This window comes from Bactrocera oleae, chromosome 3 (assembly GCF_042242935.1).
Source record: "Bactrocera oleae isolate idBacOlea1 chromosome 3, idBacOlea1, whole genome shotgun sequence".
In the NCBI taxonomy this organism is placed as follows: domain Eukaryota; kingdom Metazoa; phylum Arthropoda; class Insecta; order Diptera; family Tephritidae; genus Bactrocera; species Bactrocera oleae.
This window is the reverse complement of record NC_091537.1, coordinates 66,166,095-66,185,509: the sequence shown is the minus strand read 5'-3', so window position 1 is coordinate 66,185,509 and position 19,415 is coordinate 66,166,095. Positions and strand designations below refer to the sequence as shown.

Sequence of the window (19,415 nt, the reverse complement as noted above, 5' to 3'; positions counted from 1 at the left end):
GAAACTTCCCCGGCTGTAAGAACTCTCCTGATTTCTTGTATTTATGCTTTTCATTTTTGTTGTCTTTTTCTTTGCCATTCTTACAAGGATTACTACTACCACCATTACTATTATTATCAATGTTCTATTAATACCATCGTTATGGGAATTTCTTATTAAAATTGTATCATCGTGTATCTTTTGTATTGTAGTTTTGTTATTATACATAAATTCTCAAGTATTTAAATATACAGCTTTTACTCAATTCTTGAATTTTTATTTATTTTTTTTTTTCGTAACCAAAATAGTTTTCGCCAATCTTCGTAATGAATTTTTCTTTTTCACAAATCTATAATTTAATTTTATTTGGCAATGGAGTAATTAATTGAATCTAAGTTTGAACGAAGGTCCTTTTATCTGAATTGCGAATATTATTGTTTAATTTTTATATACTACTATTCCTACTTTTGCCAATTTTATTTTATAATAATCAATTTCGTACTTTCAATTTCGTCCTTAGTTAACATTCTTGAATGTACCATAGTAGTTGGCTTCTTTTTTTTTTTTTGGCTTAGCCTGAGGTAAAGCTTTTAGATTATAAAAACAGAAAATTGTTGGACAAAAAAAAATTTTTAACATCTAAAGGCCCACTCACTTTTAAAGTAAATTTCATAAATTTATCAAAATTTTAACTCGAAATTTACTTTAGAAGTGCCTCTAAATGTTAAAATTTTTTAATTTGTTTCCAAAAATTTTCTTTTTTTATAGTCTACAAATTTTACCCTCAGGCTAAGCAAAAAAAAAAATTTTAGTTTGGCTCTATCCTAGTCAGTATACATACATTTTCTTTTAATTCTATTTTTTTCTTTGTTTATTTTGTTTAGGGTTTATATTATTTGTTTCTTATCTGATTCTATAAGCTCTTTTAATAGATTTAATAATCTATTGAAATGGTGATTAATTAATATTTGTTTATTTAAGTTTACAATGGCATTATGGCCATTTTCTTCAATAATTTTCAAATGTTCGACAATGTCCTGCCTGTCATCATCCACAAATCCAAACATCCATTTATAGGCTGTTACTCCAATATACATATATTAAGCCTCTTTTATTTCTTTCTTTGAAATACGGTGTTATGCTTTTATATTTTTTATTTCATTAAACAAAATTTCTTTATTCTCCATATTTAGCGATATTTTCTTTAATCTGGTCAACTATTTAAGTAATTTTGTTCGGTTTTATAATGTGCATAACTGTACCCCCACTCATTATAAACCCCACTTCTTCTATTATTGGTGTGATTTGCAAAAGTGATGCCACCAATGTTATAATTATTGTTAAAAAAATTATTATAAACATCATCTGTAAAAAAAAAATTAAAATTTATAACCGTTTAGGTTTTGATTAATTGTCTCTATATGTAAGAGTTTGCGATATTTTATTATTGCAACGGAGTAAGCATTTTAGTCGCTTCTTACGACTGGCATCACTTACAATGGATATATTCTTGGAAATTACCGTACCCCGTACCCACTGGGGTGGAACAAAAATCATGTAATAAAATTTTTTTTTTTTTAAGTGTTACTATCCCCATTAAATGCTCTTAAACTAAATACATAATCATCTTTCTTGTTTGGGTTTTCTATATTAGCCAATTTCATTGGTCATTTTATATTCGAGTGATAAACATTTTGCAGTGGATTAATTCGGTAATATGGCTGATCTTTATGCCGTACTCTTTTGTAGTTTTTAATCGGCCCTGTTTCTCTGTTTCCCATGTATTCTTCTCTGTTTTGATTTAATTTTGCTATTGTTTTTTGTTTTATCATATTTAGTTTATTTTGTTATATGGGTGGATATATGTTTTCTTTGGCGTCCTTTGGATAACATTTGATAGTTAAGTGATACCTATCGTTATAGTTGCATATAACAATTTGCTTTCTCATTTCTGTTGAAAGTCTAGGGTCCTCAATTCCTGTTAGTTTTTCCAACAAGGTTAAGTGAAGTCTCTCAATATCTGCATTTCCTGTATAACTATTTGGTTTTGTATTCGGCATTTAAATATTGCATTAATTGTTCTGCTCTAAATTCGTTATCCATAATAATTTTCTTAGGTTTACCGAATTTCGCAAAATTTTTCCATAGTTATTGTCTTTTTAACTCTCCTGTTTATATCTGTTATTCTGTAAGCTGCTGCAAATTTGGTTATTGTTGGATTGTTTTTTGAAATGGAATACGTCAATATGAATTATCTTATTTTTATTCGTTGGAGTTTCAGTTAGATGAAATTTTGGTTTTATCGTATTTTATTTGTTAACGTTTATGGCAGTCGTTTTTGATGAACTATATTTCTTCATTGAATTTCGGAAAAAATATTTTATCTTTTAACCCTTTATGCCACTATGCATAGATTTCTTAGTATAATGCATTGATATTTGTTTATGTAATTCCTCTTCTTCTTCTATTTCTGAGGCTCTTTTTGAGCATTTTACAAATTTTAAACGTCTCTCTTGAGCATAAATGTCAATGAGTAATTTCTGTATTTTATGATAATCTGCTTCAGTCACTTCTAAAACTATTCCCACTATTCCGCTTCCTTTTATACATTTTCTTAATGTTTCCTTGTTCTCTTCTTCTTCATCCTTAGGGTTTATTTCAATTATTTTTCCTCCATGGAGTCTTTGCATCTGAGTTATTGGGCTATGTGTCAATATTATTTGAATTTTGTATTTATTTACAATTTTTTCAAGCAGTTCTTGTTGTCAGTTGAATGAATTGTTTCTGACAATTCCATTTTTGATTAATTGTCATTACCTTCGTTTATTTATGGTGAGTTCTCAATTCGACTCACGAAATCAGCTACTGTATAATTTTTTCGATTTACGTATTCTATTTCAAAGTTCTATTCCTGCAATTTTAATAACCACCTCTGATGGTGTTAAGAAAATTCCTTTATTTTTATATTCATTAACTAGATATTTGATTGGACAGTGATCTGTTATTATTTTAACTTTATATACATATATATATGGTAAATAATATGTGATTGAAAAAATTACTGCTAAAACTGCTAAAAGACATAGAATGTCTGTAGTCGAGTATTTTTGCTCGTGAATATTTAGTGTTCTTGAAATTTAACACACTGGTTGACTTTGCTGGGAAAGTACTGCTCCAATGGCATAGTCACTAGCATCAGTTGTAATACTGAATTCTTTATCCTACTCTCAGAATTTTAGAATTGGGTGAGTGAAATTAGTGCTTTTAAGTTATCAAAGCTTTCAATATATTGTGGGTCTTTGGCATTTATTTTATTGCCTTTTTTCAAATATTTTTTTATGGATTAAGCTATTTTCGAATAATCTTTCATGAATTTTTTGTAATATCCTGTTGCTCCTAAAAATCCTTTGAAGTCTTCTTCAGTTTTTGGTATTAGTAGTTTTTGAATTGTTACAATTTTATCTGGATTTTCTTTTGTTAATATGTGTCCTAAAAACTAAGTTTCTCTTTGAAGAAAACTGCATTCATTTGTCTGTATTTTTAATTTGTTTTCTTATAACTTCAAAAATATTTTTCTCAATGAGCTTATATGCTCTTCTAATGAAGTTGTAAAAAGTAGTATGTCGTCTAAATATACAACACATATTTTATTTATGTATTCTCTTAATATGTCGTTCATAAATCATCGAAACGTAGATGGGGCATTTTTTAACCCGAAAGACATTCGAACTTAGTCTGGCGGGTAACAAAAACTGTTTTCTCGATGTCCCTTACTGCCATTAATATCCTTTGGCTAAATCTATTGTGCTAAAGTACTGTGGTTTACCCAATTTGTTCAAGATTCCTTCGATATTTGGTAGAGGATACTTATCGTCTACAGTTAATTGATTTAATCTCCTATCATCAACTACTAGTCTGAATTTTTAAATTCATGAATTATCTATCTTCTTTGGTGCTATTAAGATAAGTGAGCTAGCTATATCTACTGTGATTTTCCACCACTGCTTTTGCACTTGTGAGCATGTCCCCTTCCTTGTAAATGAGTTTATTAAAATTCTTCAATAATTTTTCAATTTCCCTTTTCCAATTTGATGATGATTAAGGTTGATGTTCTTTATTTCACTTGTATCCAATGACTAAACTTGCTTCTGCATCATCTTCATGTTGAATGGAAGATTTCCGCCATTTTTCAATATTAATACAATTTTTTCGACATCAATTGCTTTTACATTTTTAAAAATGAAATCATTTCCTATCAATAAATCATTCGATTTATTAATATAAATTAAAAACCATCTTATTCTGGCGTTTTCCGGATATTTGAATTCTTTTGCTCTTTATCCTAATATTTGGCGTTTTACTTATTCCGTTTAAAGTAGTCACCTAGTGCTTTCACTTCCAAGCACCGGTAATTTAATTTTTTCAAAACTAGATTTTTTCATTATCTTCTGGTTGAGCCTGAGTCGATCAAAGCATAAAATTGTTTCTCAATTCAAGATTCTGAGGCTAGTTTGTAAAGAACGTTCGTATTTGATTCTTGTGGATCACCTCTACTATTCATTGTGTCCACGGCCATGGGCTCTGGTTGCCTTCTTTGTAAATGATGTCTATTATTTCGAGCTTGTTTGCCGTCTCGCGTAATCATAAAGGTTTTGATTTAAATAGTTTAACCGACTATGCCCCGATGGCTGTCTTGTTTGATTGGATTGTTGTCCATAAAAATTTATTTCACGTTGTCCAGATTGTGGACGATACTGTTGTCCAGAAACATTTTGGTATTGTGGACGATATTGCCCTGAAACTAATCTGTTTTGATATAGAGTATTTTTTTGTTCCCTTCGTCCCGAATGAAATTTTTTTTATTGTTATTGTTGTTTTTAGATGAGGATTTAGATTACCTTCATCCAATCCAATACATTTTTACATTTCATTGGTCATTTCTGTCTGTTTGCTGAACCACAAATTTTTAAGGCATAGATCACCCTAAAAACTATTTCTTAATGTCCTGCATAGTGCCTTTGTATTCTGTCAATAGCCTAAATGAAGGATGGCAATTTTTTTACATTATTTTATCTGCGATAAAGATGCTAAGCATCGAGTTAACAGTTTTATTTGGTCTGCTATTATTTTCCTTACTGGGTCTTTTTATTTTACTCAAAATTATGCAACAATTTTTTTTTTTTAATTTTCTTAAGATTGCAGGACAAACCATTACATATTTATAAAATAATTGGTTTTCAGAAAAATGGTTTTGTTTGATGAATCTGATGTTCTTTACTTTTGCCATATATGTATTTTTATATTTTATTATACTTAAGTTTACTTACTTTAAAGTTTAATATCTAATTTTGTATTATTGGCTATGCAAGCCTATTTTATATATGTGTTAGTGTGTTTGTCTTTATCTTGCTGTTGTTGTTGCTGCTGCCTTTGCTGCTGTTGTTATTGTTGTTGCCCTTACTGCTACTGTTGCTTGCTGCTACTGCTGCTGTTATTGTTGTTGTAGGTTTATTATAAAACTCTTCTCTTTCAGTTATTTCGACTGGCGTACGGTTTTCAGCAGGAAAATCTCAGGAAACATACTGGTTCCTTTGTTTTTTTTTTAATATATATATATCATTTTTTGAACGATTGATTTTTACAAAGAAAAATTGACTTTTTGAAAAAGTTTTTACTTTTCTGCGCCTTCGCTATATTCCAATTTGCTGAATTTAATTTTACTGTTAAGTTGTTGAATTGCTTGCTGCTGCATTGAAGAATTTGTGTTTAGCTTCCAATCCCGATATTTAAAATATTATTAAATAAAATTTTTTGTAGTTTGAAATCACAGCACTTGATTCTGCTTTTACTTTAATAATTTTTTTGTTTGGGAACTGGAACGAGGAACGTCGACTTCGCCAATTACGTATTTGGTTCATGTGTTTGATTAAAAAACTACGGAAAAGTACCGTACTATGTGGCTGACTGTCTAGTTTATTAATAACTTTTTCTACTTATTATAAAGTTACATTTTGCTTAATTTACGCTGAGCCGTTGTGCTGAATCGACGTTTAAAAATGTTTCTTATGTGGTAATATGATATTAAATGTATATAATAATCAATATGAAATATATATATATATATATATGTATATACCCAACGGTGGCATCGAATATCATTATGCTATTGCAATGGCTATTTATTTACAATGTAGGCACTTGTCTATACAAGTTGGTATGATACATATTAAAAAATACTTTTTTTTGGCAGCTTGGGAATGGTAGAGTCATCTGATGACGCAACTCGCGCGAAACACATTCTTTACAGAACGTGAATTTTCGTGATAAAGTTGAACGATTTGTAAATGTTGTTCAGGTGTAAAACTTTCCATGATAAAATGCCAAACAATACTTAACAAAAGTAATACCTATGACAGCTTGGCACGACTTACGCGTGTCTGTCAAAAAAAGGATATTGAAATAAATTCCTCTACTTTTATCACCCCTGATGTATGGTATTTTATCCCACTGTTATGCCCATAGCGAAAATTACAATTTATTAGGTAAATTTTCAAACATTTCGGAACAAAATCTTGATGTTCGTGAGTAAAATGGTATTTATCGCATTATCAAAGCTGGTTCGACAGGTGGTAAGTATAAGTAATTATTACTTTCATTCGGAGCTGCTTAGTATTGTGATTGATGCCTTATTACAACTGTTGTTAGCAGAGTAAAATATCTATCTGGCACTGTGTTTATGAGTAGACTACTGACTGACATGTATAAATATATATATAAGCATGAACAACAAAGGACTGACAACAAATGCAGTCACTTTATTGCATAAGCAGCAACTAAGTTGCAAAGCATACGTATGAATGCGTATTTACCTATATATACTATTGCTACTTTTAAGCATGCTGAATAGAGATTTGCACGCTTATGTGATAACTCATAAGTGACAAGTGCTTTTACTAAAAAGAAATACTGCAAAATAGTTTCAATTAAAATAGAATGGTAAGTGGTTATTCTGCAAGAGAAAACATTAATTATTATTTTTATTTAAATGAATTTCTAAATTAAGTTGTACGAGGTTTACTCGTATGCTTGTAAAATAGGATGTGCAAATTTCATTTATAATTGAATTTATTTGAGTATACTTCGGTGATAATACATACTTAAATTTTTATTTTGAAATTTTTTCAAAGGTTACATAAAGGTTTCCAAATTAAGAGTTCTGAATATTGGCGACAGGTTCATTTTAAAATTATCTACAGAAATTAATTATTAAATCATGCTGCCAGATTCTCTAAGAGCCTTGCTGTGCGGCTGTTATTGAATATAGTTATATCAGCATTTGTATAGCAAAGTTTATTGACACTCTATCGATTAAAATGACAAAAATAACAGATAACACAGTGTTTATTAACATTTAGTGACAAGTGGCTAAGAAAATAAAATGTGACATAAACATACAAACATACATACAGGCTGAGGGACTCAACAAATACCTAATGAACCACATAAATAAAAAAACATATGTATGCAAGATCAAAGTTAATCACTGATAATGATTATGATAAATAAATAATTTTACGGCTTAACACACCCACCATTAACTTTCAAATATATCCATTGACTTTGAAGGTGTAAACGATTGTTAGCTTGACGTCTTAGCAATAACAACAAAACAGAAGAATTAAATAAAATATGTTAACTTGACGAGGGAGGTTCGAGTTGCTCATTATGGTGTTGTGAGTAATTTCCTTGTTAACGATAGCAATAGCAACCCGTATTAAGGTTCGAAATTCTCATGAGCTTCAAAGCCGTCGCTTCTAAAAGTTTGTCCTTATGACAAACAACATAATGTGACAACTCAAGCAAAAAGTAGCAACAAATAAGTAATCAAGTACACTCAGGATACTTTAGCTTTGGAAAGTTTCATAGATATAAGTACTTATTAGCGATTTAATATAATTTTGTTAATATATGATTGATAAGATATCTGTTAAGTCATTTAAGCTTGAAATAATAGGCAATGGTTAGATTTAAAAAGACTTTACTTTATTATAATCGTATGTACTTTATGGTTAAGTAATCTAGTGTTATTTCAAATTTTCTAATTGACTATTTCGTTTCTATTTCCCTAATCACCGTTTCTTAGAATATTACTCAAAGGTTTAGCGCACCTTTTGTGTTTTAGTACGAAGCTTTTTAAACCATATACCCCATACGCAATACATACATTCCGTGATACTAATTTAGCACTAGATTTAGAACTAAATTTCAATTATAACGGGTGATCCAAGGAGATGTACCTTTTTAATAGCCTTTTTGTGACAGATCATGCGTGAGTAGTTTCAAGCTGTCATATTATATTTATTCAGTATTGTTTGACAGACTTACGCCTGAACTTTATTACGAAAATTAACGTTCGGTAAAAAATGTCATTCGCGATCGTTGCTCAACTTATAGTCAACATAAACGGCCTACTGAGCGTACTAATCGCAACACCATCTAGCGACCCAGAATTAATTATTGGATAATATTTGACCGAATAGATCACGTCCAGCACGCAGTGAAGACAATGGTACATTTTACGTCGATATCTTAAATTGAAAGCGCATAAATTACAGCTTGTGAAAGAGCTGAAACCGATCGACCTTCCCAAGCGACATCGCATCGCATAGAAGGGAAGGAAAGGGGGAGTGTTTTAGTGGGTATACCACTCACGTAGGATGACGATTCTATATGGTGCGAAGGCATTTTAAACCCTTCTTACCGCCTAAAAATAAAAAAGGCACTGGTTTAATCTTATTTGATTCTCAACTAACTCATGTATGTATTTTGATCCAGAAGCCCGAGTTTCGAAATGTTTTCGGTAACTATTTAAAATACGACCTGAATGCGGATATATACTCGGACAAACAGTCAGTGAAAGTACATAAATTAATATGAGGAGGGGAAAACAGTCTTCAAACAGTGACGCACAGATGAAATGTATGAGAAGTGTACTAGCACTATAAAATAATTTAAAAGGAGAGTAAACAACACAGAAGGAGAAAGTGGTATGGCGACAGTCTATCGCTGAAGGATGCGATGGTTTAAAATAATGTGCTCAAATAGTAAAAACAACAGCTCGCAACGGCTGCACTTTGCATTGCCACCGACTTGTTTTGAAAAACCAAAAAATAAAGTCAGAAATATATATACATACCTAGCTACTAATGTATGTATGTATATATATGTGCCAGAGAGAAGATAAATACGGCAAATGACAAACCCGACAGGGGTTAAACAAAAAAAAGTTTGGTAATGGAGTAGTTAGCGTAGTCTAAGTGACATATAGGGTGGAACGAGATAAAATTAAATTTATAAATAATTTTGAAAGAAAAGTAAACCAACCTTAAATTTTAAGATAACACGTCTTATATTGCAATCTTTCAACTTTCCGCTGAAAATCATACAATAAACGGTATACATTTTGTTTGACAATACGTTTCAGTTTAGGCTCTGGAAGAGTTAACAATTCGAAACTCAGTTCAGAAAGCTTTCAGATAAAATTCTTTTCGTCCATAACATGCTATTTTCATATAATAATAATTCAGATATCCATATAATTCTAGAATCACCGCTGTTAAAAAAAAAATACGAATCCTATTTTGTACAAATTGTAAAAATTTTAAAGCAAACACTAGATCCCATATCAGATTTGTAGAAGCGACTTTCAATTAGTAGGTATACAGTATACGTGTATAATGCTTATATCGAGTTTTCCAATACGAATGATATGATTTCTAAGTGTCGTTTCGGCCATTTTTATTATATCTTGATCTGTTGTTAAGTTTATAATTTCATCATTGAAAGATATATGCAAGAACAACGTTTACAAATTATTCAATTTTATTATAAAAATAATCATTCTCCAATTGCAACTTTACGTGCTCTTTTGCATTTTATGGTCGTAATAATCGTCCTCCTGTGCTTGCTATTTGTAGAATTGTTGAAAATTTCGCGCGTTCATTTTCTTTACATTATCTTCAAGTGCCAATAAGACAAAGAACTACTCGAAGTTATGAAAATATTGCTCCCGTTCAGGCAAGTGTTGCTGAAGACCGCAATTTGTCGATTCCAATTGGTGCACCGTAAACGTCGATAATTTGCTGGTTTCGCCTTGAAACAACTTGAAAAACGATAGCGATTTTTTAAAAAAACACATCTTCTCCGGTGAGGTTGACTTTTATCTGAGTGGTGCGGTAAATAAATCAAACTTTCGATTCTGGTGCGAAGAAAATCCACAAATTATGCATGATCATTTTTGATGATAATGGCGTTTTGTGGGCGTGGCAGTGGTCCGATTACGCCCACCTACAATACCAACCGTCTCCCGGTGCCAAGAAACATATCCACAGAGTTCCATAAAGATATCTCAATTTTTACTCAAGTTGCAGCTTGCACAGGCGGACGGACGGACGGACAGACGTCACCCGGATTTCAACTCGTCTCTTTATCCTGATCATTTATATATATATAACCCTATATCTAACTCGATTAGTTTTAGGTGATACAAACAACCTTTAGGTGAACAAAACTATTATACTCTGTAGCAACAGGTTGCGAGAGAATAAAAATACTAAAAGCGCGATAAGCCAAGCACTAAACACCCCAGAGACATTAAATTTTATCTCTGGGATGGATGATATAGGAACCCTATTCAAAATTTGTCAGTTGGCGCGTCACCGCCCACTTTTAGTTGAAAACCCATATCTTGAGATCTGATTAACCGATTTTAACCAAATTCGGTGCTTGACGTTCTATTTCTATGTTATAGAGCGAAAATGAGCGAAATCGGACTACAACCACGCCTATTTTCCATATAACACCATTTTCAATTCCATCTGATTCTTTCACTTTCCACTGAATAATACGTTTAAAGTATGCCACCTTGTGACTAAAAAATGTCTAAATCGAACCAAAACTCTTCAAGTCCCTAAGTACTAAATATGTGGACCCAAGCGCCTATAGTTGACCTTCTACAGAAAATATCAGTCAATCCACAAGGAAATCTCAAATGAGTATACCATTTGACTTTGCGAGAGTATAAAATGTTCGGTTACATCCGAATTTAGCCCTTCCTTACTTGTTTTTTTTTAGATTTGATTTAAAATTGAGGAATGAACTGCGAACTGTAGTCTATTTTACCTTTCCCTGTTATCGTTCGTACCTTCGTTTAATCCCGTAAAGTCAAAGAGGCTTAGTAAAACTCCAGGGTTAATGTTTTAAATATGTTCTCTCGCCGGATTTAAGTGCACGTTAGCCTAACTTGCTCTTCTTGCAACTGAGTGGCAATCCAGGAGTATGTGCTTACTGTCTCTGCCCTTTGGGCACAGACGTGTCACAGATCCGTGAAATAGTACTCTAATCTGTGCAGAAGACACCGCAGCCTACAGTGATCTGTATAAAACTACACCACAAACTGCTTTAATTTGTTTCTGAAACAGAGCTTGAATAAAATTAAGTTCGCACACTCTAATGCAAATGGATTCTGTCACACGACTGCCAATTTCCAGTTATACTACCGTATTTACCATACAAAATGTAAATATGTATGTATGTTAGGGCGAGCCAAAAAAACTTACCTATAGAATTAATGAGTTAAAATAAACCTATATACAGATAAAAAATATTTCTTTAAAGCAGGATTTTTGATTGTATTTAAAAAGCCTTGGTGAGCATTAAGAGTTTACAATAAGTTAAATTTTGTTTCTTAAAAATAATAACATTTTAACCGTTTAAAATAAAATAATTATATTACGGATTTTTGTAGAGCACAAAATTTTCCAAAAATACATACCTGTAATCGATTTTTTTTTTCAATTCAAATATTCGTAAAATCCGTTTTTGAAAACTGAAAAAATCAAAATATGCAACAGATATACAGATAATTATTATAATTATACAAAAGGAGGAAATAGCAATTTATCTTGCAAGTGGTTTATTTAAACCCATGAATTCGATAGATAAATTTTTTTTTTTTGCCCCACCCTAATAACCCGTATGCATGTGTATATTTTGTAGTGACTTTGAAGTCATATGCAAAGTCGACAAAAATTCAAGAACTTAATGCATTTTTGTAGTTGAGTGAGACATATGCACACAAATACATTAAAATTTTAAACGGAATTAAGTTCAGACAGAACGAAATCAGAATTTTTGACTATAATTGTGCCGAAGTAATTTTTTCAACTTAAAAAAATAAAAATAAATATTTAACTTAAAATATATATAATTTCTTATATAATATATTAGTAATTTTATATTAAATAAGCATTGCATAATATGCAATATTTGAATTGATGAACTGTGAAAAAACTTAGTAAAAATACTTTGATAGCCGCTGTTGAAGTTGAAATCATATAGAAACCTCATAAAGGTTGCAACTTCGGGTAATATTTTATGCTCGCTAATAAACTTTACTTTATCTTATAAATTTTTTCTTACCCCCACTCAACCTTTTAACATAACTTTTTCTTATATATAATAGTATAGTCGCTATATTTTAATTAACTGAAATACGCTTACTAATAGCCAGGAATTGTCACTGCTGAACTACTTTTTGTATAATCACCGATGATAATATGTCCATTACACAAATACCTAAAAAGAAATTGAATGGTGTTCACACTCACTATTTATGTCCGTAGGCGGGAATGTAGTCGCTGACATACAGTCGAGTTTAATGTAATCCATTTTAAATTATCTCCAACCTTTGATTGTGTGAAATGTATTTAATTGAAGCAAATATTACCAAGTGCTCTGTTCAAGCTAGCTTTGCGAAATTCTATTATATTTAATTATACAAGGCATAATTTCAAACACACTTACCAATAGAAAAATATTTTACTAACAAATTTCGATTTTGTTTTGCAGATGAATACTTTGCATCCGAAACATTTGAGACTGGCTACAAAATAACGATGCGACTAGCCTTAAAAGATGTTGACACAGCAGTCTTTGGTTCTTTCGTTTTGTGGCAAAGAATTCTCTTGGCGATACAAATACAAAACATGTATAAAATATACTGAAGAATGCTAGCTGATTACATAAAATAAAAGAGCTTACTTTATGCGTGTGTTAAAATATATTATACAATAATTTTAATTTGGCAGTGTAGTGGCTATAAGCCAGGTACCATCTGATAAAAATTTACCTGAACTGACAAAAAAACTACATTTTAACGTTTCTAATATAAATATTTATTTTAACCTTCCAAATAGGCTCCTTAGGCGCTAAAGCATGCTAGCGCTTAATACAATTTTCTTTACAATTGTTATATCTAAGTCTCGACTGAAATGGCGTTCAGTGCATTTAGAAAAATGTTGGGTTTTTTCGTTTTCGGCTCATTTTTGAAGCGCAATTCGCTGAATTGTTTTTTTTTTAATATTTTTTTTCATGATATCGTCATTAACAGAGGATGGCGTGCTCGGACGTCTTCACGACCTTCACTGAAAAGCAAACTCATTACTAAATTTTTTTCCATGGCAAACATCGTTAAACAAACCAATAGAATACTAACGAGAAATAGTTGGAATTATTAGGTCGAAAAATATCTATTTTTCGTGTCTGAATAATATATAATATATATATTTATAATTGCTGAAATACTGTGACACTGGATTGAGCCCATTAAATTTAATGGATAACATACTTTAACAAATGATTGAGAGTTGTAGAAACCTCAGAATAATTCAAGGCCACCTTACATATATATGTACACTTAAAATTATTATAATTCATCCTTCAGAAATTATCAATTACTGAGTAGAAATCATATGTTCGTAAATATATCCCAAGTATAGAAACATATGTACAAGAAATTGCTAACATTATGTCCCTCATAATATTTTCTGTATACTGTTCAATATAGTTATAGTATTCTAGTCTATGATATTATTGAATTAAAAGCAAATATTTCCGTGGTAATAAATAAAATTGGTAGAATAAACAGGACAACTGGAAGATTTTAGTGATAGCTTCTAGCTACACAACACAAACCAATTCTTTACCATAATAACGTCAGCTCGTTTATTCTTCTGCTTGCAAGTTAAACTTATAAACAATAGTGTTATTTAAGTATTTATATGAAAAATTATTACATTTAGCTTAAACTTTCAGTGGCTTCAAATAAGCTTGCGGTTTGAGAAATTAAAAAATGTAGAATTTACTGTGTGATTCACTGTATATTTACTTGACTGCGCTTAGCTGGCAACGACCCAATAGTATTGCATAATTAATGTGGGAGTAACTGCAATGGTGTTGAACATGAGTGTATGTACAGTGTACACACATACACTCACAATTGAATTTATGTACCTTATATGTTGGCCAGGGGCCATAGCCACTTAGTCAAGTTGCTGTTTGAATGGCCAGTTTGAGAATTGAAAGCATGTGTTAATTATTAAGTTCGGTGTTAGCAATTAAATCGAAAGGTTTCGGTTTGGAAATAATTGAATATATTTATATGATAGGTATATATATAAACATTTTTTGTTGCGTAATATTTGAAACCATGTATATCTAACCTATTTGCTTAAGTAGCAGTAAAAAGGTAGCAGAAAAGGATTACTAATTATTGTAAGAAAGTTTTGCATTCAAGATCTCCTATGAATTTTGTGGTCCACTAGAGAACTGAAAATTCAAAATTCTATAGCGCAATATATGAAACAAAAATTATTTAAATAATTTTAAGGGCTATAGAATATATTAATTTAACTAAAAATCCCATATAAAGTAATTTCAATTGTTTTTAAACATTAAACATACTACAAGTATAGAGTTTTAATATCTATGCCCCTTAAAGTCACAGGAAAAAGAAAACTTTCAAAATCCAATTGCAATAGTGTCATTATTATTATATTAGTCCAAAGGTTTTAAAGCGAAAATGTCAACCAAATAAACCACTTTAGATTATATACAGTCTAGTAAAAACAAATCCATTTTTTTCCAAAAGATGGCATTAGTAATCTGTGTCTTAATCGGATTACGTTATATGGAGATAGAAAAATAAAATTTCGTACTAAAAAACTTCTGAGATAGGTTCTGATTGTACACCATATATTCGTTTTCGTTTAATAAAGGTAAAAACTGGGCAACTGAGAATGTTAGTAGTGTTTTTGGTCTTGATACTGTAACAGCCAATCATGTGGAATTTTGGTTTTGTCGATTCCGTTTCAGTAATTTTGATGTCAAAAATGCACAGCGCTCTGAAAGATCAATTGTCGAAAATGTCGATTACTGGAAACCGTTGAGTCTGACCATCATGTAAGTATTTTCGTGATTGCCCAGGAGTTAATCATTAGACAAACGACAGTTTGCAACTATTTAAATATACCTGAATACAAAAACAAACTCGATGGATGAGCGCCACACGAATTATCGCAAAAACCACATGGACTGAACTTCCATCTTCGAATGCCTGCTGAATCATAACCAAGGGTACTTACTGGTAATGAAAAGTGGGATACTTACTGCAACGGCTAAAAACGGATAAAATTGACAAAATCGCCTCAAGAGAAGCTCCTGGAAAACGACAGTCTCAATTTTTGTCAATAGGAACGATGGTTTTCATAAAAGGAAGATTTTGAGATTGCCTAAAAATTGCAGTAAGATATCGAACAAAGCAGTGCTTATTTAATATAAATTAGACAATTTTAACTAAGCTATATAAAATCTTGAATTTTATGAAAAAATAATTAATTTTTTTACTAGACTTTATAACACATAAGTTTGTGCTAATAAAAAATAATATCAATGAATTACTTTCCAACAAAATTTTGTTGTGATACATTGATGGGTATACTTGTATTTTCGTTTTGCGAGTATTTATAGATTGCTCCAATTGTATTCGTATTGCTTAAGCTTAAACTTTCGCTTTGTTCAAATACTTTCTACGTTGCGTTTTATTTACTTAATTCTAAAATTTTTCTATTTCCGATTCATTATATTTTTACTAAAAAGTGCTACTTAAAATTTATTCCGCTTAAAATATTTTACAAAATCGAATATCATAAAATTTTGCTCTATATATTTAATTTACATTTAATTCTTTCTTTCAATAAAATACTGAAAAGGTCATATACTTGTAGTGTGCTACACTCTACTCTTTTTCTCTGTTCTTGACGCTGTTCTATATTTTCTCGTTTTTCATTGCAGACATTCCGCAAACAACGACAGTAACTACAGTAGCACTGACGGAGGATTAAATACCGCGGCAATGGTGGTTGCAAAAAAAAAGAGCAAAGGCCTGTATAGATACCGTAGATAAAAAAATATAAATTTTCACAAATTAAAACTTAAATTCAACTCCATTATTTGTTATACTTAACTTCATTTCGTAATTTCTAAGCTATACACATGTTCTCCTCCTCAAAAAATGTCATAGATATAGATACCCTTATATCCATAGCATCCAATTCAGTTGACGCTTACGCTTCCCTTAACACACATTTTTTTACTTTGCCTCCCCTTCACTTACCTGGGAAATCCTGTCAACAACTCAATGCATCCACTTGTCTCATTTATTACTCCGTTGCAATAACCAGTTTTGTCGTTTGTTGTTTTGGGAGGTCATTTAAATGACACTTAATCTGGTGAAGTGCATGAGAACATTATAGGATAAATTGTGTTTACCATAAGAGGAATGTTTGTACCCATTATATACCTAGCTTGTGTCTATGAATATATTAGTAGTATGTTAGTATGCTTATGATGTTTTTTAAACAATGTGGACTTATTGCACATATGTATTTTATATATTTACAAAATAACAACAATAACAATGGGTTGGTTGCGTCGAAAAAATAGATCAACGATTCAGTAAAAAAGTGCTTCACACAAAATCGAATACAGCAGATATTTCATTGTCGTTATCCTTGAATAATGTTTATAATGGTGCCATATCAAGCTTATGGAATTAACCGGATCACGGTACGGGGAGAGAGTATAATCAATGTGAGTACATAAGAGAGGTATCAGTTTATTATATATTATGTTATGACAAAGTTTATTTTTTAGTTGAATATCTTTTTAGCTAGCGTAAAACTCCCACGAGGAACATATTGAAAATATTTTATTTAATTATTTCCGACTGAAATAACAAATTTAGTTGTTACCTTAACTCATGTAATAGGCATAATATAACGTTTAAAAGGTGCTTGTATAAGACAAACATGCTTCCGGAGCTTCTGGGGAGTCATTGTTGACGTTTTTGGCCTGGCGCTGTTCTGATTGAACACAATTCCTTCCTCACTGTTGACAGTTCAAGTCCGAATTAAGTGCTTCACTGTAAGGTAGCAGTTCATAAAAGATGAGTCCCTCTAAATCCAGTTAAACACATAGCAAAATCTTGCTAACAGTGCATTCGCCCTCGTTTGTCCTGGCTATTCGCGATTCGATCACGACCTTTTTCACTTCACGTCGTTTAAGTGCTCCACTTTTCATCACTAGTTTCCCGTTTTAGAAAGAGATCGATGTTGTTGCGTTTCAGCCCAAAGAATAATGAGTCAAGTAATTAAAACTTATAAGACGAAATCTTATCAATAACTATATAGCGTAACCCGATCACTCGCAATTAACGCCAGATACAGATTACTAAAGCTAGCTATTGGAAAAATTATGGATTCCTTTTTACCAAACCATGAGCCAATGTAACGGCCCGTTAAGTCTAACTGAGATACCAGGCGTAACGATAATAATACGAGGGATCAACCCTCCTTCACAGCTTCGATTGAAATACATACATATTAATATTCCAAACAAAAAAAAAAACTTCGCTTATGCCTACCGACGAACTAATTCGATTTGATTGAGATAAATGTAACTCATTGGTGGGCCTTAGCCAATAAGTATTGGCCGTATTACACGAGAGCTCAGTAACTCAGTAAAATATGAATATTTCTATATTATGCACTTATTATACACTAACACTTCACTACAATATTTCTACATATTTATTTTTTATTATAATTAATTAAATATTTGTATCCAAACGAATGAAAGCAATCAAAATAAATAAAATATTAAATCACCCTTTACAAAATTAACTTATATGCTACTATATGTAAATATTGTACCAATTCAATGACAAAACGGACAAAAAAAGGAACGGTACCTTGTTTAGTTGTAACAATATCCGTTATAATCCGTTATAGAAAATGATATTCAAAGAGACCCTCTTTAACATTACTTTTTTTTTAGTTAGATTTCCTATTTGCATTGGCGGCCTTCGGCCGCACTTAAAAAAAATAACACTGGCCGATCCAACACCGGGGTGGTCATTATCCCTTTCGCGTCAAGAGAAGGGAACGATTAAAATTATGGTTTATGTATTTGGGGTATAAACCTCTATTATTCATCAATTCAATATGGAACCCATTTGTTATTGTGCATATAACAAATATTGTGTAAAAATAAAATACTTATTTAAAGCAAATATTTAAATAATTGCTATAAAATAAATATGTCGAAACATTGTAGTGAAGTGTAAGTGTATAATAAGTGCATAATATAAGGTTGGAAGGTATCTCCCTTCCGCTTTTTTGCTCTTCATTCAATGCTTTATAAAAATGTTACAGTGATCGGATTTAGTTAAAATAATCTAGACGGCAACTTCATAATACCTTCCTCGTAGAAGCCCCCCTCCTTATTTGCGAAGAATTCGGACAGCCACTTTTCATAAGCCTCTTTTGAGTTCAACTTCACACCACCAAGGGCATTCGCCATGGACAGGAACAGGTGGTAATCACTTGGCGCTACGTCCGGGCTATATGGTGGATGCGATAAAACCTCCCATCCGAGCTCCCGTAGCTTCTGACGAGTCATCAACGAAGTGTGTGGTCTGGCGTTGTCCTGGTGGAACACTACACCCTTCCTGTTGGCCAATTCTGGACGCTTCTGGTCGATCGCCTGCTTCAAGCGGTCCAGTTGTTCGCAGTAGATGGTAGAATTAAGCGTCTGGCCATATGGGAGCAGCTCATAGTGGATGATTCCCTTCCAATCCCACCAAACACACAGCAAAACCTTCCTGGCCGTCAATCCCGGCTTGGCCACTGTTTGGGACGATTCACCGGCCTTCGACCACGACCGTTTTCGCTTGATATTGTCGTATGTGATCCATTTTTCGTCGCCAGTCCCCATCCGCTTCAAAAATGGGACGAGTTCGTTCCGTTTCAGCAGCATATCGCAGGCGTTGATTCGGTCCAGAAGGTTTTTTTGCGTCAAATTATGCGGCACCCAAACATCAAACTTTTTTTGTATCCAGCCTTCTGCAGATGGTTCAAAATTGTTTGGTGACTAACTCCCATCTCCTGGGCGATGTCACGAGATGCCATATGCCGGTCTAACTCGATGTATTCCATGATTTGATCGGTATTTGTCGTCACAGGTCTTCCGCCGGCTGG

At 31.9% G+C, this 19,415-nt stretch overlaps 1 long non-coding RNA gene across 2 annotated transcripts in view; it reads left to right on the top strand.

The window, feature by feature from the left end:
- LOC118682385 (uncharacterized) overlaps nt 1-19,415 on the top strand; it is a 61,681-nt gene that overhangs the window by 28,259 nt on the left and 14,007 nt on the right. For both annotated transcript variants that reach the window (XR_011395436.1, XR_011395435.1), the window contains exons 2-3: nt 12,889-15,620; nt 16,171-16,968. This is a non-coding gene — a long non-coding RNA (uncharacterized lncRNA). The remainder of the gene's footprint in view (nt 1-12,888; nt 15,621-16,170; nt 16,969-19,415) is intronic.